The sequence below is a fragment of the Canis aureus genome, chromosome 33 (assembly GCF_053574225.1).
Source record: "Canis aureus isolate CA01 chromosome 33, VMU_Caureus_v.1.0, whole genome shotgun sequence".
Lineage (NCBI taxonomy): Eukaryota > Metazoa > Chordata > Mammalia > Carnivora > Canidae > Canis > Canis aureus.
Genome location: NC_135643.1, coordinates 28702344 through 28727078, shown reverse-complemented (window position 1 = coordinate 28727078; position 24735 = coordinate 28702344). Strand labels below are relative to the sequence as shown.

The 24735-nt window shown below is 37.3% G+C and overlaps 1 protein-coding gene and 2 long non-coding RNA genes across 24 annotated transcripts in view; 2 read left to right on the top strand and 1 right to left on the bottom strand.

The window, feature by feature from the left end:
• Positions 1-24735, bottom strand: part of SGMS2 (sphingomyelin synthase 2) — a 130203-nt gene that overhangs the window by 26573 nt on the left and 78895 nt on the right. For 13 of the 22 annotated variants that reach the window (XM_077882225.1, XM_077882227.1, XM_077882226.1 and 10 more), the window contains one exon: positions 2555-2645. The exons of the other annotated variants lie outside the window; for them this stretch is intronic. The gene's annotated coding sequence lies outside the window, so the exon portion shown is untranslated. The remainder of the gene's footprint in view (positions 1-2554; positions 2646-24735) is intronic. 22 annotated transcript variants of the gene reach the window in all.
• The window catches only part of LOC144303836 (uncharacterized), a 42027-nt gene that overhangs the window by 2815 nt on the left and 14477 nt on the right, over positions 1-24735 (top strand). The gene's annotated exons all lie outside the window — the stretch shown is intronic.
• LOC144303837 (uncharacterized) lies at positions 2932-18805 on the top strand. The gene is made up of 2 exons (XR_013370816.1): positions 2932-3566; positions 18581-18805. It is a non-coding gene; the product is annotated as an uncharacterized LOC144303837 (long non-coding RNA).

Sequence of the window (24735 nt, the reverse complement as noted above, 5' to 3'; positions counted from 1 at the left end):
CATAATATATCACTTTATGTTAACAAGATCCATTTTAGCTAAGATATTTTATGCCCAGAAACTTTTTTCAGAAACAAAGACATCTTAGCTTTCCTTTCTTAACAATTTTAGAGTTTAGCTTGCTTACAAAACTCTTCTCACCTAAAATGGATAAGTACTAAATATGTTTACAGATAACGAGGATATCATATCAGTCATGGGATTCTATTTCAGAAGCACTCACAAAATTTGCTAAGTATTTTTACTAATGAGTTCTTGAAAACTTAATAGAGGATCAGTTTACTAATTATCATGTATTTTTGTGAAATACTTTCCCAGCAAAAGTAACATGAGTCTTTGTCAGACCTTTATAATAAGTTTTTATACTGCCACTAGGTCCCACAGCTGTATAGGTATGATGACAAGGAAATGGGCAGGCTTTGTAGGGTGACAACACTCTGGGAATGGATCTGAAAAAGAATTTTTTAAATTTGAAAATTAAAAGATACATCCGAACTTCTGAATTTGGGGAGAGATATGCTTGGGTAGAGGAAAGTTGTTTTGATTTCTGGTACTGATTTACTATCCCTTATTTGAGAAGGTTGGACATTAGCTCCATATCCAGTTGTCATAAGAGAAAGATCCAGCCTACTGGTTGCCTGGGGCTGCTGGTGGGAATGCAGAGTGACTCCAAATGGGTTGGAAGTTTCTTTTGGGGGGATGGAAAGGTCCTAAATTAAGGATGATGGTTGCACAATTCAGCAAATTTACTAAAAATCATTTTAGTTGTGCCCTTACATGAATTTTATACTATGTGAGTAATAACCCCATTAAGCTTTAAGTGTGTGTGTGTGTGTGTGTGTGTGTGTGTGTATAGTCTGTTGAGATAAGTTGTTTCTAAGGAACCAGAAAACCAAGGGCTACTCCACATGCTGTTATTATGTTCCAGGCTCATGTGACTGGATTCCTGTCAAGTGTAGTACTCACCAGTTGAGCATTTCTTTTTTCTTTTTTTTTTTTTTTTGTAGTCAGTTGAGCATTTCTTTAGCAGTGATTCTGCAATATACATTTCTAAGTTTTCTACAGACAAAATCAAGAACCAACCAATGAAAATCAAACCACTTAAGAAAATTTGCATAAACTATCCTCCAGAAAAACCCTTGTAACTAAATAATATGAAAAGACAAAAAAAGATGGATTTCCTCTAACAGATTTAAAATTTACCGAGTTGTATTCAAAGAAAAAAAGAGATGGTTCATTTTCTTTCTCACTAACAACAACAAAAAAAACGGTCACTTTAACTGGTGAGGTAGACAATTTAATACTTGTTGAAAGGAATACTTATTCATACAGAGCAAATATTAGCTGTGTAAATTGGAAAACAATAAATCGTGGGACTGGGAGTGTTTCACAAGAAGGGATCATCTCCAGGCCATAGTGCAGCATGAGAGGGAGAGCAGTACTCAGCCTGTGTTGTTTCTGACTTAAGTTTGATATAATAATAAGTACCTTCCCTAAGATTTGACTTGTAAAATGTTTCATAGGATGTTTTAAAATCTGGCTTCTACTTCCTAACTGCTTTTTTTTTTAAGATTCATTTACTTATTTGAGAGACAGAGTGCGAGTGAGCACAATGGGAGGAGCAGAGGAAGAGAGAATCTCAACAGACTCTGCAGTGAGGCACTGAGCTCAGAGCCTGACGCAGGGCTAGATCTCATGACCCTGAGATCATGACCTGAGCCAAAACCAAGAATCAGATGCTCAACCAACTGAGCCACTCAGGAACCCTAAGCTGCCTTTATTATTGCAATGGCTTTTATTATTTTTAAATTTATTTTTATTAATAAAAATTATTTTTGCTGTTTATATTTTATTATTGCAATTCTTTTTTATTGCAATGGCTGCAGAATTCCGATGATCAGATTTGATTCCAGTGTATTTTGGAAAGACAAAATCACCATCCTAGGGTTGAGGGACCGAGGTTTTCTCACAGGAGCAGGGTGGTAGTGGGGTGGACTCAAGAGAGCTAAAATCCCAGGGAAAGACAAGCAGACAATCTGCGGTACAATGTGTAATATGTGGTGTGGAGAATAAATGAATCAATGAACGAGTGAATGAGCGTGTAGATAGGTTAGACAGAGCCACCAGACAGATAGGAACACAGACAGACTGACCAGGAACCAGCAGATAGAAGAGGGCTGTAAAACGAGGTCAAAGACTAGGAAATATTTTAAAAATTCTTTAAGTTCCTTTAGATATACTCTAAATCAGACATTCTCAGAGTTAAGGGGTATAGTCAGGGACACATCAAGCACTTTCCCCAAAGGCTGCCTTGTGTTTGCCTTAAACCCTTCTCCTGACCTCCACTTTGGACACCTAGGAAAGCTCAGACAGTTTCCAGAGGGTGGGGTGATACAGGGTACTCCTGGTGTTGTCTTCTTCCTTTATCTGCTGTTTTCAGCCTTCAGTAGAAGTAGGCTAGAATTTTCTACTTCCCATTCCTCTTTTCTAAAGTCACTGGAAGTGAAGTGTGATAGACCCATGGCCTCAGAAAATTAGCTGGTTGAAATCTTACCTTTGTGCCAATGATGCTTGTCTACTTCAGCACATGAGCAAAAGAAGGCTCCTCTGGTTTAAACAGACATGTGTACTCTTGAGAACTTGAACTGTATTAGAGAATAGATGTTTGGTCACTAGAAGCATGCCCACTGCCCCTTTCCCCCATGACTGGCACTACCTCCTCCGTGTTTTATGGTCAAACAAAAGCCACGAGCACTTGTTCAGCATAAACACCCAGGGTGTTTAGCAGAAAGGTTAAGTCTACAGCCTAACTAAACAGCAGTGATAATGATCTGTTTCTACATTCCTATTCTTCCTTATATACCCAAAGATTTATATACACAGAAATGGATTCCTTTGGGCTTTTATATTTACTACTTTGGAATAGGAACACAGATTACCTATTGCAATGAGGACTTTTCCAGAAACTGTAAAAAACTCCATTTTTAATATAGTTAAGCCTAATATTAGAGTCTATGGTTTCTCCTAAGAGCAGTGGCTGGTCTAAAAGAAAAGCAGAAGCTGGGTCGAACAGTTTCACACAGTCTCCAAACCACACAACATATTCTGAATGATATTAGAAGACCTCCTTTGGAGTAAGTAGATCAGAGTCAAGTTAACGGTGTATTTCCTCAACAAAAACAAAAATGTTTCTAGATTTGGATGCATATCATTATTACTGGAAAACCATGATAAAAAATGAGAGAAGGAAAAAAAGAATAGTTCCTTAAGGATAATTTCATAATTCTCTACTATAATAAAGCTCCTTTATTTCACGTCCTTCAGATTACTTAGAAATACACTTACTGATTTCTCCCTCCACCATGTGGTGACCAAACTGTGGAGATATTTTATACAATTTCATAGCCTATTTAAATGGGTATTTAAAAATGACATCTTGAAACTGCTTGCTGTTTACCGGCTTGCTGTTTACCGGGCTACTACCACTTTGAGATGTGAGTGAAATCACCTGAAAGCAAGAACTCCGCAAGGGAGTTAAAAGATCTTGCAGTAGTGTGGAGGCAAAGGTGAGGCTTTAGGAGAAGCATTTAACCAGGTGCTGGCAGTTAAGACATACTGTGGTTACAGCAGAGGGCAGATGCCAAAGAACAGGAAGTTTACTCAATCCCCAGTGCTGTTGTAGGAATGACACCCAGACACACTCCGATACAATTTCCTTGTAAGAGGTCTAAAGTCTGCAATTAGACATTTTAATATATATTTAAAATATAATGGTTAGGGACGCCTGGGTGGCTCAGTGGTTTAGGGCTTGCCTTTGCCCTAGGGCGTCATCCTGGAGTCCCAGGATTGAGTCCCGAGTCCCATATGGGGCTCCCTGCATGGAGCCTGCTTCTCCCTCTGCCTATGTCTCTGCCTCTCTCCAAGTGTCTCTCATGAATAAATAAATAAAATCTTAATATATATATATAATGGTTATTGTATTTCTGCTTAGTGCTGTGGCAACAACCACGTTCAAGGAACAGCTTAATACAATCCAAGAGATTTTTAGGGGGAGCACTTCCTTGTAGCAACAATTAAAACAATACAAGATTAAGGAGAAGGAAGCACCTAGAATCTGTACCTTCAGGAGGTTTGCCCCATTTGCTTGTTGGGATTTGGGTGTGGTGTTATACAGGACTGGGTAGAGGGTAAAGGTGCTTGGGGAACATGAAGGCGAGGTATTTCTCTGTGTTTTGAAGTCCTGTGCTCCAGCCCACCTGGTTCCTTAAGGCAGAGCATGGTTTTCACTATAAGGCAAGGAAAAAAATAGGAAAAAAGAGACCATGGAAGACCCAGAAAGGTCTGTATAAAGCCTACATTTCTCATTTTCTGATGCCAACCACAAAAATGTTCTTTTGCATGACTGGCCGAACAAGCCACTGCTTTCAAATGGTATGAGGCTATAAAAAGCAATACTTTCTCCAAAGCCATTAAGGTCACTATATTTGGCTCTAGTTTCTCAGAATTTAAGCTGCCATGTTGTATTTTAAATACATTATTTGTTTCTCAAAAGCTCTTATTTGACCAATGCTTCTAATCTAGGATTTTGTTTTTGCAAAAAACCTGATAATGATGATTTATGTTTCCTAATTTTGGGTCTCCAAAGAGACCCAGATTTTCAAACTTGATCCAATACAAGCATTAGCATACGCTGGGGGAAAGGCAGCAAAAAGTAATTTAAAAGATTAAAATCCTGAGTCTAACAATGCCATTTTATTTTATTTTTAAAAAAGATTTATTTATTCATGAGAGACACACAGAGAGAGGCAGAGACATAGGCAGAGGGAGAAACAGGCTCCATGCAGGTAGCTGGATGTGGGACTCAATCCCAGGACTCTAGGATCACGCCCTGGGCCGAAGGCAGGCGCTAAATCGCTGAGCCACCCAGGGATCCCCTACCAATGCCATTTTAACACTTTCAAGGAATGCAACAATTTCAGTGTTATATTGGTATCTGAAATATATCTATAAAATATTTGCCTACTGAATTTTCATTTATCCTAATGACTTAAAAAGAAACCATCACAAAGCATACATTTCTATAATTATTACCAGAAAGTTGGCATATTAAAAAAAATTTTCAGGAGCACCTGGGTGGCTCAGTGATTGAATGTCTGCCTTTGGCTCAGGGTGTGATCCTGGGATACTGGGATCAAGTCCCACATCAGGCTCCCTGTGGGAAGCCTGCTTCTCCCTCTGTCTATGTTTCTGCCTCTGTGTTTCTCTCATGAATAAATAAATAAAAATCTTTTTAAAAAATTAAAAATTTTCATTTGGAGGAAATAAATCTAGTTTATATACCATCATGTTTAAATATTGTCTTAGTAAATATTAATGCTTAAGTATCTGAATACTCAAAATGATTGCCAACAGACATGGTCATGGTTTGCTATAGAAAAGGAGATTCTTTAAGACTAAATCCCAATGTCTTCAGCAAGAGCAAATGATCCAGGAATCTCTGAGCATTAAAACATTTGGATACATTTCTCTCTCAAGACAGGAGACAGCTCACTCAAGACTTTTATTTGTCTATTTGACTAAAGACCCCCTGTATGGAGCTTGACCACTTCACCACAAAGCCTAGGGACTGCTGGTACAATAAGGATCACAAGAGTGGATGTATATACACCATTGGTTACATAATGATCCTTAGCCACTGGCCTGTTTCCCTTCAGCAAAAATCTAGAACAGGATACACAGCTCTTATTTTGTATTTCTTTTAGGTATACCATAACATGAGACATTTAGTTCCAATATACCTAAGCTGTCCCTCCAGGAGATAATTAGAGAAAGAGGGAAGAGTTTTGGAAGAGAAAAGAGGAAGCAGAAAAAGAGTAAGAGTTCTTACAATGAAGCCTTAAAAGAGAAAAAAAAAATATGGAAAAGTATAGACATCAGAGCTACACTTAGATGGCTTGTAGGGGCCCAAAGTAAGCTCTGTTCTCTGTAAGGGCAGTTTATACCTTGAGGAGTGCAAAGAGGCACAGGAGGGGAGCATCAATCCTTGGTATCAAAGGCAGGAGAGCCGGGAGTACTTGGATGGGAAGTATTTGGATGGGAAGCCAAACCAGTAGGGACAGGGGGTAGGCTCTGTGACTTAGCAACACAGTATTGGAAATCTGGGGACTACCCACACTGGCACATTTCTACCATAGCAATATAAACATAACCATAATTAAAACTTAGCATATGAAAATGTCAGATACTCATTGAGCAGAAACTATGATATGTAAACAAATATAACATAAATATGAATAGCTTCTATATAAATAATATAGTTACTATTCTTTAATCCAGGCTTTCATGTGGGGCCTTGGCTCTCTGCTTTCTTTGTACATTAAGTCAGTGTTTCATTCTCATATTCTTTATGTCCAAGCCAGGTGATTTCAGGACCCTAACTAGGAAAGCCCCCCCTCAAATGGAATTGGGAGGGCATGGGAAGAGACAGAGGGAACAGAGAGGAATTTTTACGTTGGCTATCCACAGGGCAAGTGGAAAGTGGGCAGGAAAGGAAACATAAGGAAGGGATAAAATTGTCAGGGCCTGTCTCATAGCCAGAACCCCTTTCCTTACTTACTATTTGAAGCTGATTTCCCCTACCCCTCTGACATATCATAGGCAAAAGAGTTCCTGTGATTAAATATCTCCCAGTTACTGAAACAAAAACTTCCTACAGAATGTCTCATTGACAGATTAACACACCAACCTCTACCCTGTTGTCACCCCTGGATAAGAAGAACACTAGAAAGTTATCTTGAAACAAAGACCATTAAATTATAATTTAAGATGCAGTTGAAAAGGAGCATAAAAACTGCAATGAGGGGTGCCTGTGTGGCTCAGTCAGTTAGGCATCCAACTCTTGATTTTGGCCTCATGTCATGATCTCAGGGTGAAATCGAGCCCCATCTGGGGTTCTGCGGTGTGGTGAGCATGGAGCCTGCTTGGATTCTCTCTATTCCTCTCCCTTGCACACCCCCCTGCCCTAGCTTTCACACATGCTCACTCTCTCTCAAAACAAAACAAAACAAAAACAAACAAACAAAAAACCTGCAACAAATTGCAAGTTTAGGATCAAAAATTGGTATAATTGTTTTTAAATTCTGTCTCTTTTTAAACATGTCAAGAACTTTACAAATGCTTATACCTCTTGACATAGTAACTACTACTGAGAATTTATTTTAGAACAAGTCTTAAAGAATATAGAAAAAACAGTATCCAAAAATATATTCAGTGAAACAACAATCTAAATGTCTACAGGAGACATTTAGAAGCATCTGTGAAGTACATTAAAATATATATAATACATTAAATACATCTAAATGTCTGCAGTAGACATTTTGAAGCATCCATGAAATACATTCCATTTATTGTTTAAAAAACAGCACCTAGGGTGCCTGGGTGGCTAAGTCTGTTAAGCCTCTGACTCTTAGTCTGGCTCAGGTCATGATCTCAGGGGGTCACGAGATGGAGTCCTGCAATAAGCTTTGTACTCAACAGGGAGTCTGCTTGAGATTATCTCCCTCTGCCCCTGCCTCACCATCCCTCACTCTCTCTAAAATAAATACATCTTTTTTTTTTTTAAAGCACCATATTATTTTGATAAAAATGTAAATGTATGAATTTTTAAAAACCAAGTCAATAAACCAAAAGAATATCAGATGTAATGCTAGTGGTGGGATTTACCAATCTTTTTTATTTTCTTCTGTACTTTCTTATTTTCTTTAAATTTTCTGAAATAAAAGTGTTCACTCGTATTTGAAAAATTATTTTCAGTTTATGAATATTATGCTTATGATTTTAATGAGTAAATATAGTATAATTTCAGCAATATAAAGATGTATATTACATAGAGAAAAAAATCTGAAAATATACTAAATATTAACACTGCTTGATGAATTTAAGATGATTTTAATTTTGTCCTTACTCTATGTTGTATTTTCTAATTTTCCACATTAATCATTCTTATAATCAAGAAAGCTGATGGAAAAAAAAAAAAAAAGCTGATGGCTATTTTAACTATAATAGTATTGACAGAGTTAAAAGAGAATGTGGGGCGCCTGAGTGGCTCAGTGGGTTAAGCATCTGTCTTTGGCTCAGGTCATGATCCAGGAGTCCAGGATGGAGTCCTGCATAGGGTTCCCTGCTCAGTAGGAAGTCTGCTTCTTCCTCTGCCCCTTACCCCACTCCTTCTCTGTCAAATAAATAAAGGAAACCTTTTAAAAAAAGGAGAATTTGTATCTTGTTTTGTACAATTTTAAGTATGTAAAGAACGCACTTATAGAAAAGTCAGAACACAAGTATTAAGAATGGTTGTAAGTGGCAGGAGTATGAGATTTTTTTCCCTCCTACATTTGTGTACAGTCCACATTTAAAAATATTTTCATTATAAACGTATTATTTTATAGCTAAAATTATCCAAAACTATGCCTACTTGTTATTACTGCTTTCAGGGAAACACTTATCAACTGAAATCTCTTGATTTCCTATCTTCCCTCAGCCTCAATTAGGTGTAATAAAAAATATATGTCTAAAATGTGTTTTTAGACCTGTCTGCATTATTGCTGCTGCTAGGGAAAGTCTGGTAAACTAACAGTTATGAAGTGTTACAGCCCTAACTTGACATACACATACAATTAAATTAGTCTTTCAAAAAAAGACTAATTTTGAAAGACTATATATATAGTCTTTCAAAAAAAGACTTAATTATATTGCAGTGTGGTTATCTTCTGCAAGGTTTATTTGCAATAAAGGGGTGAGGGCTGTTTTATAAATTTCCACATAATGGAGGTCACTCAATATTTCACAAAACAAAACCAGTCATTGATTCGGTATAATTTCACCTGAATAAAACCAGGGGCCAAAAGCAGAGAAATCAGGCCAAACCAGATTTGACAGAGGAGACAATTCAGTCAAAAATGCAAATCCCCAAGCCCTCTTTTCAAATATTGGTAATTTTTGCACACTGTGGATATTTTATAAGCTTGTGTACTTGAGCATTTTAATACCCTTTTTTCCTGACAGTTGGTGGATTTTTGCTTTATTGTACTCATCATTAGTTCATAGTTTTTAGCCTCTATTCTTTATGATAATAAAACTTCAGAAATAACCTGAAAATGCCTGATCGGTTAAATAAATTATGGTCTTCAAAACAGCATGTATTCCATATATAAAACTTATTTTTAAAAATTGAAAGAATGATTAGGCGTGTCCGAGTGGTGCAAAGTTGGTTTTGGCTCAGATCTGATCTCAAGGGTGTAAGACTGAGTCCAGGGACAGGCTCCATGCAGAGTCTGCTTGGATTTCTCTCTCCTTTTCCCTCTGACCCTCTCCCCCCACTAAAATAAATAAATCTTTTTAAAAAGCTTTTTTTTTTTTTTTTAAATTGAATGATTGGAAACAGTCATTTAAGCCAGTTTGCAAAAATCTGTAAGTATTACTAACAATCCCAAGTACTATAAAATTCTAATCCTATATTTTCTTTTTTAAAAAATTTACATTAGTGCTTTTTCCCCCTAATTCCAAAAGCTATATATTACACACTTTGGAATTACTTCTAGGAACTTGTCTAAAGATACCTGCACACGCGTGAAAAGATTGTTTTCCAAATCTACTCATCAGAATTTTTGGGCAATAGATGCATTTTGAAATTCAGAGTTTTGACTTTCAGAAAACCTGTATACAGGTATAGCATATTTTAGGTCCCACAGCTCACCACTACCCCCTTGCTGGATCTGGGAAACATTAGATACTCAAACATTGATACATCTGAATCAGACATATGAAAATATTCACACCACTTTAGGTAAATAAAGACTATAAAGAGCTTTGGTCAGTTCAAGAAGTATTTAGGCACCAAGGGTTACTGAGGGGAGGAGGGGAGGGAGCATAGGCGAAGAGGAGGAGGGGAGGAGGAACAGACAGGATGAGAGGGCCTTTAGTTTTTGGAAGTTTAGTTTTTGAAAATACAGATGTGATTCCAGACTTGTAAGACTGTCCATCAAGATGGGACTAGTTACATTATAAACACATTTTAGTTGTACAATAAAATACTACTGTACCATCATACCATGTTAGGTGAAAAAATTGCAAAATGGTGTTACATATATAGCATGATTCTTTGCTGTGGGGGAAAAACTATGCTGTGTATGTAAACAAATTACATACTTACTGGAAAGGTGATACTACATGGAACATTTACTTTCTACTTTTTTTGTATTGAAAAAATAAGAGCATGTTTTGATTTTACTGCTAAAAAGACAAAGACAATTATTCATTCAAGGGTATTTAATGTTTATTCTAGGAAATACTGTAGGGATACCACAGTTTAAAAAATGTCACTTCCCTCACAGAGGTTCCATTCGGCTAACTATGTAAAACAACAATAATAAAATGATTAAAGTTATTATGAAGAAAAATAAAACAGGATGGGGCAAGAGTAACAGGAGGATTATTCAAACTAGATCTCTAGGCTTATGAGATAACAGTCTATTTAAACATTTCACATTGAATACTCTTCATCAGAAAAAAAAAAATCACTGTATCATCAAGTCAAAGGTATATCAAGAACATCTATGTTCCAACCTGCTGAGACCCAATTAATGTAAATAGCTTCTAGAAATCTGTACAAATACAACTTTTAAAAACTTTAAAAAAGAAATTCCACTGGAAATGCTCCAATAAATAATGGATTTTTGCCTTTGAGATTTTTTACATTTTTAATAGACCAAAAATAATGCATGTTTAATATTCTAATTATAATCATTATAATGGACTTTTAATTGATCACACCAGTGCTATCTTCTAAGATGTTTAACCCACATGAGACTTTTAAGAAAAGGTTAAAGACACAATATTATAATCATAGGAAGAATAAAAACAAAGGCATTATGTGGGAACAAAAAGGTTGAAGGTAGCAAATAGCTAACAAGGATTTAGAATTCAATTAGACTTTCAACGCAGGAATTTCATCATTGAATCCTAATAGGTAGAATAGAAACTATGGATATAGAAAATTTCAAAAACTGTACCCCAAGGTTAATGACAACCAAGTGACCAAACTCAAGCAATACTCCAAGGTTAAATACATAGTAACTGCTATACTCACTGCTGAAAGCCTGCAAGGTAAGGCAAATACATGGACGGCCAACATAGAAGACAGAATTATTTCTGGTCTTCCGTTCTGTGCAGAATTTGGCTCGGAAATGCTAAGGAAGGTAGCAGAAGAGAAAACTGGCTCCTATTCTCAAGGGATTTTTTGGTTAAGTAACTGCCCCTCCCGCCCCCGCATCTTTCCAACCAGAAGTGACTTAAAAAAGACCAAAGAACAATGAAAACAACTTTCATAAATTAGATTAGAGCCTGAAATAACATTTGAAGTTTAATAAAACCATATACCTGAAAGAAGTAAAACTGAAAAGAAAATTTGAATAATGAACATAAAATGGGAGGAAAAAAGACTAGAGAGAGATATATATAGAAATAGATGTATATTAAAACATACGTAACAGGACTTTTAAAAGTCTAAATAAATAGATGAAAACTGAAAACGTTTTTAAAAATAAAAAAAAAAAAATTTAAATAGTCTTTAAAAATGCCAAGCTCTCCTGGGTGTTGTTTGGAAGTGCTGAATCACTATACTGTACACCTGAAACTAATATTACACTGTATGTTAACAAAACTGGAATTTAAATATTTTTAAAGACTAAAAATGCCAAGCTTCACATATTGGTAGTGGATAGAAAATCAGTGAAGTAGTTATCCTATTCAGTTTAGCACTGGTCTGTCCTTGGGAGTAAACTATGGTCAGAATTATTTTCTACAGAGTGAAGCAGATTTAGAAAAGCACAGGATGATTAAAAGCACTGTCTCTAAACCTGAACATGATGCCACGAAGTAGCCAGGAAACACTATAAACTCAATGCTCAATTAGCATCAGGAAGCTGAAAGATGTAATTCCAAACTTAATCTTATTTCCATTAAATCTAATTTTCATTGATGAGCCCTCACAAAAGTATTTGACTATAAATAATTTTTTGAAACTGTTTTTTTTTTAAATAAACTTATGTTATCAAAAACCTATATTAAAAAATTGAAACAAAGTAACAGGCTGAAAAAAAACCAAAGTAACAGGCTGGAAAAAATCTTTTTCCCACTTTTTTTTTTTTTTTTAAGATTTTATTTATTTATTCATGAGAGACACAAGGAGAGAGAGAGAGAGAAAGAGGCAGAGACACAGGCAGAAGGAGAAGCAGGCTCCATTCAGGGAGCCTGACGCGGGACTTGATCCCGGGTCTCCAGGATCAGGCCCAGGGGCTGAAGAGGCAGGCACTAAACCGCTGAGCCACCCAGGGATCCCCCCACTTTGGTTTGTTTTATGTTGTTTTTGCTTTTAACACCTCCCGTTGTAGCATAATCTGCAGCAATATTAGGAGATTAGGAGCCCATTTCCAAAGCTTAAACTGAGTAAGACCAAAAATCACATTCTGGTTAATATGTATCTATACTTCAGAGGCACATTTTAAGAATGTCAAAAAGGATTATGGGTTGATGAGGAGCATCTGAAAGAAAAGAGTGAATTCCATCCAAGGGGTTCACCGGATAAATAAATTCTTAGTTATTGTCTCAGCTTCCAACTCCCTCCTCTGCTCACTGACAATCACTCCAGGTCCTATCCATTTTAATTCTCCACCCATCTACTTAGGTCTGCTCTCTCCAGCTTAGTTCAGGTCATGAATATCCTGACTTACAAAGGGCGGGATACCAATAGCCACAATAAACTGTAAATGGATTATATCCATCCACCAAAAAGATACATAAAAAATCATGTTTCAAATACAAAGCAGGCTGATATAGTGCTAGAAATATGGGGCACCGCTAGTATTTTGTACTATCAGAGCACGAAGTGAAAATATTGAGACAACGGTTCACTAAGAAGTTCACTAAGAAGTCACAAACAATCTTGCCCAAGAGAAAGTGAGGCACCACCATCCCTGCAGGGGAAGGATTCACCAGCACTGGCTATTTGGTGCAGCCCTCCCTCCCTCTCTGGTTTCGTTCCCGGTCCACTTCCTGTTTTACTGGTTTCTTGAAAGCCCTTAAATGGCTATCTATGGCCAAAATCCATTGCTTATTTTGACTTAAAAAAAAAAAAAAAAAAAAAGTACAACAGAACATTTCAAACATGTTCTACTGAAAGTGGAGAGAACAGTGTAGGGAACCTTATCAGTTACAACAAATGTCACAGGAAATCTTTTTCACCATCCCCCAACCCTGGATTTTTTTGAAGCAATCCCAGATATCTCTTCATCTCATCCGTACAAACTTCAGTCTGCCTCTTTTAAGATAAAGGTTCTCTTTAAAACAAACAAAACAGCTTACTGCCATTCCCAGGGCTAAACAAGATTAACATAATTTCCATAATAACAAATACCCAGTCAGGTGACCTTTCTCCTGTTATCTACATTTTTTTTCCCCAGACTGCTTCTCAGAGGGTGTGTCTTCTGACATTTGACATTGCTCACAAGGACCTTTATAATCTGGCCTCTGCCTTCCTTTACAGGCTCAGCTTTTGAGATTTTTTTTTTTCCTTTCCTTAAATCTTGTGCTTCTAAGTGACATTTACTTACCTTCTGTTCCCTTCACACACCATATCCTCTCTTATCAGGCCTTTATATAGTTTTTGGTTTTTTTTTTTGTTTTTTTTTTTTTTTAGTAGCCTAAACCTCCTTTTCACCTCTACCCTCTTGCTTACCTACCTGCCTCTCCTGTGCCATGTCTCAGAGCTTTGATGGCATTTCCTCCAAGAAACCTTTCTTGCTATAATTCCTGGACTCAGAAATGAACTGTCAAATACAACACCCTGGCCCAGTGAGGTTATAAAGCCATCTCTCCTCTCCCCAAGTCCCCATTTAAAAACAAATGCCAATTTATAACTTCTGGCTTGTTTAGCAATTAACCTTTCCCCTGTGGTTCTTTGGGTCTAATATTTCCACAGTTTGGCTACTATTCTTCACATAGGCCTTTTGACTTATGTGTTCATGCACAATTATTATGCAAACTCATCATAAATGGTGTTCTATAGAAACATCAGATTTTAGTTCAAAGTTTGTCAATGATAAGAAAACCCACAGCATTTTATTTAAACATTATATGTAATAACCATAAAGCTTTTCAAATGTGAATTATTTATTTAGCAAATATCTGGGTGTAATAAAGACAGAGACAAAGGTGCTAGTAGGTAAAGAAGAACTTAACTCTAAAGAAAAGGCTCTGGAATCCTGACTGTTACAGGAGCCGAAAATGGCTCCACTTTATTCTGAAAGTGGCACCAACTCCTAAAAACAAAAATGCACTTATCAGGGACATTGCTGTTCTTCAGCAGATAATTGCCTAAGTAAACAGACTTTCTCTGCAGAGATTTTCACCAAAGTGCAAGCAGAAAACTATATTTAAGTATCAATGGTTAAGGAGTTTTCTAGGAAATGTTGTTTGACCACTTGGTGCAGCTTTTCTTACCTATGAAAATAAGATCATACATAATGATTAGGTAAAAGTGAACATTTCTCTAGGGCCTTAACAATCCAATTTGTACTATGTTTTTGGCTTTGTATTATTTTAAGAAAGCTTTTTTGGGGGGGAAAGTTTTACAAATATACACTTTAAACAATGTTATCAACATTACGATCATGCAAAGCTAGCTAGCTGGGATTTACCACTATTAGGCTTGATTCTCTCTGCCAATAAAATTAGTTAATTCATATTTTAGCTAACACTAGGTTGGAATATTTAAGTGTTTAAAATTTTTTGAATCGGTATCCTATTAATGATTAAAATTTATATGACCTACATTTAAGAATAAGAGCTGCAGCTAACATTCATAATAGTATTTACTATCAGCCAAACACTATTCCAAATGCTTTACTTATATTATGTAATCTTCATCACAACTATGAGATAGATATTATTACTACCCATATTTTATAAGCAAACACAGTAAAGTGAAGTGAATTGCCCAAAGTCACCAGCTACTAAGCACTTAGTGGATACTTAGCATTTGGTACTTTGGTGGTTCTAATTCCATAGGTCACTTTACCACTTTTTGAGGAAAGAAAACATCTGCAAATGAGCACATGGCTTCAGGATGAATTCTTGCAGCAAATTAAAGGAAATGTGACAGCACACTCCCACTTAATCCAAGGAGTCAACCTCAAGATCAGTGGACTCTCATAGGCAGATCTGCTGTGCTGCTTCCTCTTGACACAGAGTGAGAATGTTCCAGAGTCAACAGGGAAGACGTGACGTTAACTTTACTGTTATGACTCCCAGACTGGATCAACTCACCTCCCCCAACTTTTCCTTTTTTTTTTTTTTTTTTTTAAAGATTTTATTTATTCATTCATGAGAGACACACATGGGGAGAGGCAGGGAGAGACAGAGGCAGAGGGAGAAGCAGGCTCCATGCTGGGAGCCCAATGTGGGACTCGATCCCAGGACTCCAGGACTCACCCTGAGCCGAAGGCAGATGCTCAACCACTGAGCCACCCAGGCATCCCCCAACTTTTCCATTTATATTCTCTTTCAGATATAGGGCACAGAAATGCTCCGGAAAAGTAGAACCAGACCAGGGTTACTTTGTTGTGCTAATAAGGACATGGCTGGGAATGAGAAAGGGGCCAGCCACACATTTTATCTGTGTTGTGAACTATACTGAGAAGAAGTACATTCCAGTGCAGAATCTCAGGGAGTCTATGTAGACATGTCTCCATGCCCCCATCTCTAACAAAAGGAGCTTTGCTTTTCTTTCTGCTTTGGAGGGGTTACCTGAAATCTCATCTGAAATCTGCGTTCCATGGCTAAAAAGTTTATAAAGTAATGTGATGGTGACATGCTGAGGCCCTGGATCAGAACAGACCAGAATCCTTATCTCTGCATTTGGCCACAAATAAGCCATGACTAACCCTGGGTACATAATGTATGAACCCTGGGTTTCAGTTTCATTTAATACAAACTCATTATTTTATTTCTAAGACCTTTTGCCATATTTAAAAAATATATCCTATAAAAAGAAAGTAAAGATGCATAGTAATCTCAACAAAGACATCTAAAAAAGGCAAAAAAGAAAAAATCAATCCTATTTCTCACATAAAGTAGGGTAAGGTAACTTACTGCTAAAGAATGAATTAACAGTCACTGCTCTAGGTATTTCTCATTAGAGGTCAGAACACCACCATGAGATTGGTCCTATGGGTAAGAAATTCATTCTGTCAAAGACATAAAAATGTCTGGTATTTTAGTTTAGTTTGGTGTAGATAATTTACGGGTAACAGGTCCATGGGGGTTTATTAAGATAACGAATGACAAAAGTTTACTCAGCAACCACAGCCCCTACATGTCCTTGATAATTTCAGAAGCAAATTAAATACAGGTTGAATCTACATAGTAGTATCTTTTTTTTTTTTTTTTTAAGATTTTATTTATTTATTCATGAGATACAGAGGGGGAGAGAGAGAGAGAGAGAGAGGCAGAGACACAGGCAGAGGGAGAAGCAGGCTCCACACAGGGAGCCCAACATGGGACTCGATCCCCGGACTGCCCTGGGCCGAAGATAGGCGCTTAACCGCTGAGCTACCCAGGGATCCCCTACATGGTAGTATCTTAAAACCCTAAAACCACCACTTGATAAGAAGTGAAGCAATCTCTTTGGTCCTCAGTTCCTTCTGCCTACCTCTCACATTCTCAAGTAAGGGACTATGTCAAATAATTGGCCATTGGCATATTACAATAAAAAATATGGTTTATCTTATATCTTTGTTTCTTATGGTCAGAAATCACATTTGTCAAAATATGCCACATGAACAGGGAAATAAATTCATGGAAGAAATATCCAGGGGCGCCTGGGTGGCTCAGTTGGTTAAGCATCTGCCTTCAGCTCAGATCATGATCCCAGAGTCCTGGGATGGAACACCGCATCAGGTTCCCTAGTGGGGAGGCTGCTTCTCCCTCTGCTGCTCCCCAGCTTGAGCTTGCTCTCTCTCTCAAGTAAATAAATAAGAAATCTTAAAAGAAAAAAAAAAAGCAGAAAATGATTCATTTAAAAAAAAAAGAAAGGAAGGAAGGAAGAAACAAACAAGCACACAAACATCACTAGGTTCCATTCACTATTTAGCTGGTCTAAATGTAGTAAGAAGACTATTGGGGAGCAGGGGAGGGCTGAGGCTGAACCTTTTCCGTGCCAGGACTGAAGCCAGTTAAATAAGATCTTAACAAAGAGTTGCTAATCTCAGTTTAATTAAAGAATAAATAAGACATTAAAACTGAAGAACATAATTTTATAAGGTTGAAATGAAAGCTCACATCACATAGAACAAGTAATGGTTAATTTAGATGCAAGGTAAACAACAAAAAAACTATTGGGCAAGTTCAGAGGCCAATACCAAAAGATACAAGAGAATCAAGCATTATGTTTTATTATACTAATTGACCATTATACAGATACAGATCCAAAATTAAGAAATGTTATACAAGTTAGTATAAACTATATTTAAAGTAGTGTTTAAAAAAGGACTTTTCTAAAATATTTAAAATTGAGAAGTAAAAATACCTAAGTAACTTGAAATTGTATAATTTGATTTAAAGAGCATAACTATCCATATTCTATTAGCATTAATGTTTAATAGTACACAACTTAAAATATCAAAAAAGATTAGACTTCTCTGGTAATGGATTAGCAATCCTAGATTTGATTTTTTTTTTTTCTGGGTAGCAGACTATTCCACTTTTAACCTCAGACATCACACACACACACACACACACCAACATTCATACATTCATATACACACATAGAAACACACATGTGTGCGCATGTGCACACACCCAGATAAGTAACTTTGGAAAAGCAGAGGATCAAGTATTAAAGCTGTGTAAAATAACAAATTCCTCCCTCAAATTTTTAGAATAAATGGAGTTAAGTGAACTCCATCAAAGTTTATTTGAACTATTTAAGTATTATTTATGGCTTCTTCTGTTTTTGAAAATAAGTTATATATGTTCAGTAATCTTCTAGGAATGATTAATACAGTTTTCCATCAAGTAACAAAGATTTCTGATAAAACATTGAAAACCTAAATTAATAGAAAGACTCTAGGTTCTTTATGAATCCCCAAATCAACATTTTACACTCAAAGTTTTTCAAGGTACGAGACTGCATATAAAACAAGGATCCTACCCTCAATACTAAATTCAGTGAGCACTACTGTGGTTTCAAGAAAAGTCAGAAAATTTTAGAGTTAAATGAGCTTTTCTCTTACTTTTTATAGAGATCCATAAGTTAATCTTAGGCACTAGGCTATTATTTTGGTAATACATCTTTATAGCTGCTGAATAAAATGGTATCAGTTACTTAGGTCGTGTCACTAACCTGAGTTTCTAAATGATTTTATCTTATTTATTTTTCTAAATAACTTTACATGAACTAATATTGTTAGCTTTTGAGATAACCTGGAGAGCCACTCCCCTAACCCCTTTCTTCCTGTTGATTTTATAGCAGCTCCTTCCTTGGGAAACACTCCCACCTGACAAAACCAGAGGGAGACTCTCTACAAGTTCAGGAAGAAGTTAAGGTTCCTCATCTTACAACTCTTCTCATAGCACTGCTGAATCACTACAGAACATCGAACATAGTCCAGGAATGGCTGTTCCATTAGCCCAAAGGGCAGTAACACTGTTTTCCTTCAAGAAATAAATTCAGGGGAAGTTAGGCCTCTTAAAAGATCAAGTTGGAATTAATCCCATGGCTTCCTCCCCTTACCTAAGCTTTTTCCATTTCTTTGGTACAGCTCAGCTCAGGAGGATATGCAGGTGGTGGTAGCCTACGTGGGTTACCTCCTCTGCTGGGGTGCAAGGTGCAAGGGCAGCCCACATCTGACTTGTGTCAATGTTGCTGGCCACCAGCCAAGTGCCTGGCTTCTAGGGCACTAGAGTGGCTGTGAATGAACATGTCAGCTCGCACACTCAAAGACACCAGATCTATCTCACCCCTCTCCCAAGAACCTCAGGTGTCTTTTCTTTTCTAAAGGAGTGAGTCAATAATGTAGCTGCATAATTAGGATTTCCATGTGTGCTACAAAGCCCAAAAGTTTCACCTGACTTGAGATGCTTTACTTAGCGTGACTACATTCTTTATTATAATGTATCTTACATAAGAAGGGCAATCTAGCATAAGGTGTAAGAAATAGTAAAGCAAAAACTCGTATGTTGCTTCAGAACATTATAGATGCCTCAGAAGCCCACAAGCAACCTCTGATTATATCCCTCTCCCTCTGCATAATTCTAATGTAGTTTTTGAACATATAAATAACTTACAAAGTACATAGTAATTGTTTCTTAAGGATGCTATAATTATAATTTCTTAAGGATGCTATAATTATAATTTCTATTAACTGCAGTTCTCAAAGTGATAAAAGAATAAATGAATTCTTAGAGTTCCCCTCTTTCGGTTTTCTCCTTCATTCCCTCCCCATTCTGCTCCTACCACTTAGGGAGTTGTCTGGAGGGCAGGAGGCATGGTAACACTCTGCAGAGCTTATGATAACAGACATTGGTGCTCCCCAAATATTAGTATGTTAATATGCACAACCACTCTGTGGGGTAGGCACCACCGTCACCTCCATCTGAGGCATGAGGAAGTGAAATTTAGAATACTAGTGAATGGGCAGAGGCTATGAACCCAGGCAATCTAGCTCTAAAGTTCATGCTCTTAGCCACCATGCTATGCTGTGATTCTCTGAGATCTTGGCCTATTTTTACAATTACGAATGTGCTATTTTTTCCCAAAGAGAAATGGATTTCCTTCCTCATGAATCCTTCTGGGGAGAGGGTTCGTCTTTCCTTCTTCCACCCTTCCTCCCCAGTTACCATGCAGGTAACCATCTGTTTGCCCTGTGAGGTGACTTCCTTTCAAATATTAGTCCCACCTCCTAACACCCAGCTACTCGCCCTGGGTCATCTGATGCCTTCAGTGCCTGCATGAATGATTATCCCACTCCCCAGTGACTTATAAGAGGGACATTTCCTGGAAATATTGTGGATGGACATGTCACTGTGGTGAAGTGTTCAGAGCGTCTGAATCATTCCTGTTGCCTAGTAACTTGTTTGTGTTTGGCAGGAGGAAGGTGACTCAGACACAGGTACACTCAGACACAAGGCAGATATTTATTTAGCACGACCTCTTCCAAGCCCTATAGTGCTGATTTCATGCTTAACCTCGACACTGTTCTTTCACATGTCACTGTTAGTAGAGGCTCCTTCAGTTCTTTCCAAGTCAGAAAATTCAAAATATAGTATGCTGTGCATAGCATCAGTAAATCCCTTATAGCTGAAATGCAGGCTATATTATTTTCCCTGTGGAGTTCTGTAGAAAAACTTTAATAAGACAAAAGTAATTAGAAGATTCTTACATATAAAAGTGAATTGAAATTATAGGCTGTCATGGAAGTTACCTTCCAGCCCTCTGAGAATTAGTTCATGAATTCCGTTAATATAACATATTACTAAACAGCAATGAGTCACTTATTTTCATCTCATGCTTAACAATTTTTTTCAAACAAACAGGGTTGATGCATTTGGCGCAGAACATTCTAGGCCAGAAAACCTTTTTCACTTATAAACATACCTGTCTTTTTACCTAAAAGATTTGATGATCAGATATAAGTAGCTTCAGAATTGAAGGGATTTACTTTCAAATACCAACATGAATAGAGATGTCACAATGGGCTTGAGATCACCTCGCTGATCTTTGTCTTCTAATTTAAGTTAGCATGCATGCCTACATCAGTCCAGAAACCAAACTCTCCAACAGTCATTTTGATTCCCCTGATATTTTATGGATCCACCATTTTTCCTAGTGATAACTATTTTTTAAATATTCAAAGGAAGAAAAGTAGTTTTGAAACAGCCACACACATATACACATACCAATAGTGGGTTTTTTGTTCTTCTTTTCAGCCATGCCTGCTCTAGACACAGGAAGTAAAACCCAAGAATGTACCTAAATGGTACCCATAATCTTGGTGGGGAAGTCCTGAATCCTAAATTTATTTAATGCTTATGGACTGAAGGATACAAATGTAGTTTAGGAAGTTGTCTTTTTCTTCCCTGCATGATATAATATTCATCCTAATAGAGGGGTTCCAGTATGCATGTTTTCTGTAAGACTATTGAGTCTAATATGTGGGGGCACCTGAGTGGCTCAGTCGGGTAAGCATCTGTCTTCAACTCAGGTTGTGATCTCAGGGTCCTAGACTTGAACCCTGCGTTGGGCTCTCTGCTTAGCAGGGAGTCTGTTTCTCCCTCTCCCACTGTGCTCTCTTCTCTCTCAAATAAATAAAACCTTTTTAAAAAGTCTAATACATGATATAAATTTTACTTTGTTCTTGACAGCTATAAAAGGGGTATGTAAGTGTACTTACCAAAGATTTTTATCTTAAACATATGTTAAAACTTTATTTTCCTCAACATTTTTTTGAAGGGCATATTTTAGGGAAAAAAATCTTTCCATGTCTAAAAACTTCTTGAAGTCTGCCAGACAAATTTCATAGCAGACTTAAGAAAAAGTTGCTCTCGTTATCTAGAATTGGCTAAATGGTTACAATTACTATTGGCAAGCAATATGGGGGTGAATTCCTCTCCAAAGTATTAAGTCCTTAACCATGCCTGAAGTAGGTTCTCCCAATTTAGGGTTCATAGTTGATAACTATAACATATTTGGGCTTGTGGATATAACTGAGGATAGTAGGCTCTGTTCCTAGGATTCCCAAAATAGTTATTCTTGGGAATGAAACTGCCAGCAGAAAGCTCAGGATTTAAGTTCATGAATTTGTTGCTGACCATCTGCTTCATGCAAGTTTCAGTCACAAAAGAAGAACATTCAGGGTGCCTGGGTGGTTCAGCAGTTGAGAGCCTGCCTTTTGACTCAGGGAATGATCCTGGGGTCCTGGGATTGAGTTCCCACATAGGGCTCCCCACAGGAGAGCCTATGTCTCTGCCTCTCTGTGTCTCTCATAAATAAATAAATAAAATCTTAAAGGAAGAACATTTGTTGTGGTCAGGTGAACCAAGACAGACCTTGTCCCTGTCCCCCCAGAGCTTGGGATTTAGTTTGGGAAAAAAGTAACTATAACACAGGGAGATAAACGTTTGGAGAGTTAAAAATCAAGATTCTAGAAACACACTGTAAAGGTATACCCCTTAGTTCGGGAAGGTCAGGTGAAACTTTCTAGAAGAAAGGGCCTCTCAAGTCCTATCTGAAAAGTGAAGAGGAGTCAGGCAAGGTAGGAGGTGGGATGGGGTGGGGTTATTTAAGCCAGAGAAATAGTATGTGCATAGGTTTTAAGCAACAAAGGAGAATGTGGTTTGTATGTATGGGAACAGAAGGAAAGTCAGCTTGGCTGAAATGGAGAAAGGTAGGCTCTTAAAGAACCTACCTTTTTATTATATTTGGATTTTGCCCCCAAGATAATGGGATCAGGGAGTGACATGCTCAGTTTTGTATTTTGTAAGGATTCCACTGAAGACTCCAGACACTTAGAAACCAAGGAGATGAGCATTTCTTACACTCAGCAGAAAATGATCATGTCATCCCTATACCCAAGGGTAAATGTACAAGGTTCTTTATGTAACCTATGATGTGTAGCACCACGGAGATGTTACTATGTGACCCAGGAAAACAGAGTGGTTAAAGCATTCAGCCGGTGAACACAGAGGATTCAAATTCACTCTATCAAGTTCTACCCAATACTTAACTTTGGGCAAGTCCTGAAACCCCCTACATCTCAAAATGGACTGAACAGTAGTTACTTCATAAGGTTGCTATATAAATGAGTGAGACTCTATATATGAACCAGTAAGAACAGCAGCTGCCATAATGTTATTCAATCTTAGTCATTATCATCACAAATATGCCAGTCAACCAACTGCAAGCATTAAGAACCATTGCTTTAGACTACATTTTATATTTTTAAACCATATAAACACTTTTCTTTAGAAGCCATCTGATTTCTTTAGAGAAAGTAGCTTACACAAATCTTTGTGTTTAACATTTAATCCAGTTTTCCATTTGAATACTTAAACATTTAAAATGGGATGCTAACATAATACATTGATTTAAAAATAAGCTTTATTTCAATAGTGGGGTCTTATGTCCCATTTCGACAAAGATCTGCTGTCCTAAGTGAAGTTCCTAGGACTATTTGCAGGTAAGCTTCAGAATCAGGGCATAGCTAAAATCAGACTGCCTAACTAAACTTTTATGGCCATGAGTCTAAAGGAATTTCAGTAAATCCACTTATCTAATACTCAGATTATAGGCTCAAAAAGCATTTGAGCCTAAATAGAGACATTGAGAGGACCAAAGAACCAGTTGTGGATTCACGATTAAACATAAAGCCCTCCACTATCCAGCAGCCTTCTTGCCACCTCTATTTGTTAGATGTAAACGCTAAATCACTGTCCAGAAATCTGAGGAATTATATATTTTACAACAGAACATAGACTACAAGTCAAAATATAATGCCAAAAGGTTAATTAACTGCATTCTAAAAATATGTCACTTACCACTAATACTTGTTGAGTTACAATATTAAAATCTTTGCAAAGCTAATTGAATCAGGGTCCAAGGCCACTCCCGGTTCAATGATTCACTAGGAGGACTCGTAGGACCCTGCCTATAGTCCTACTCATGGCTATAATTGGTTACAGCAAGAGGATACAAAATCAGCAAAGCAAAAGGCACATGGGATAAATTTGAGAGGCGATCAGGAACAAGCTTCCAAAGGTCTTCTCCCACGGAAATCACATAAGTTGTGCTTCATTTCCCAGCACTGAGTTGTGACAGCACCTGTGAAATACTGTCTACCAGGGAAGCACATTAGTGACTCAGCGTCTAAAGATTCTTTGGGGCTGGTCACACAGAAACCTGCTGTTGGGCATGTACTCAAATTCCATACTCCTGGAATGCAAGCAGGTATTCAACAGAAACCTTCTTGCTTGCACAGTTTAGGCACAGCAAGCCATGCCAACAAGTGAATGGTGGGAACTCCCCTCAAATCTAAGTTCCCAGATGCCAGCCAAGACCCAAGGTTGCAAGCAGGCCTTTCTAAGGAGAGCAGTCTCAGGCCTGCTTTGTTAACTCATATGTGTATGCTGTCCTATTTCAATTAGCAATATAAAGCCAAATTATAGAAGAAAGGTCTTACTTTTAGCAGGTCACCTAGGTACATCATGAGCCTGAGAAGCACTCTTATCCTATATATCAGTATTTAACATGTAGCATTTTTAATGTGGGCAGCAACCATGGTCTTCAATCACATAATAGAAGGTTTAAGATGGCCTGTTGTACAAAACAAAACAAAACAAAAAACAAAAAAACAAAAAACCCCCCCCGAATTCTAGTCCTATTTACTTTTCTGAACATTGTCTTTTATAAAATACCACTGAAAATTCTGAACAAATAGTGTTCCTAAATTGAAACTACTCTCAGAACCACTTAGCCTACCAGATTGGTGATAAAATTCAGATCCAGATAACAGCTACCCTCACAAGTTTCCAGCCGAGATGCAAGTAAGAAAAACTCCCTCTGGGAGGCAATTTGACAAGATATCTTACCAAAAGTATACATACATGTTATGACCTGCCATTCTACTC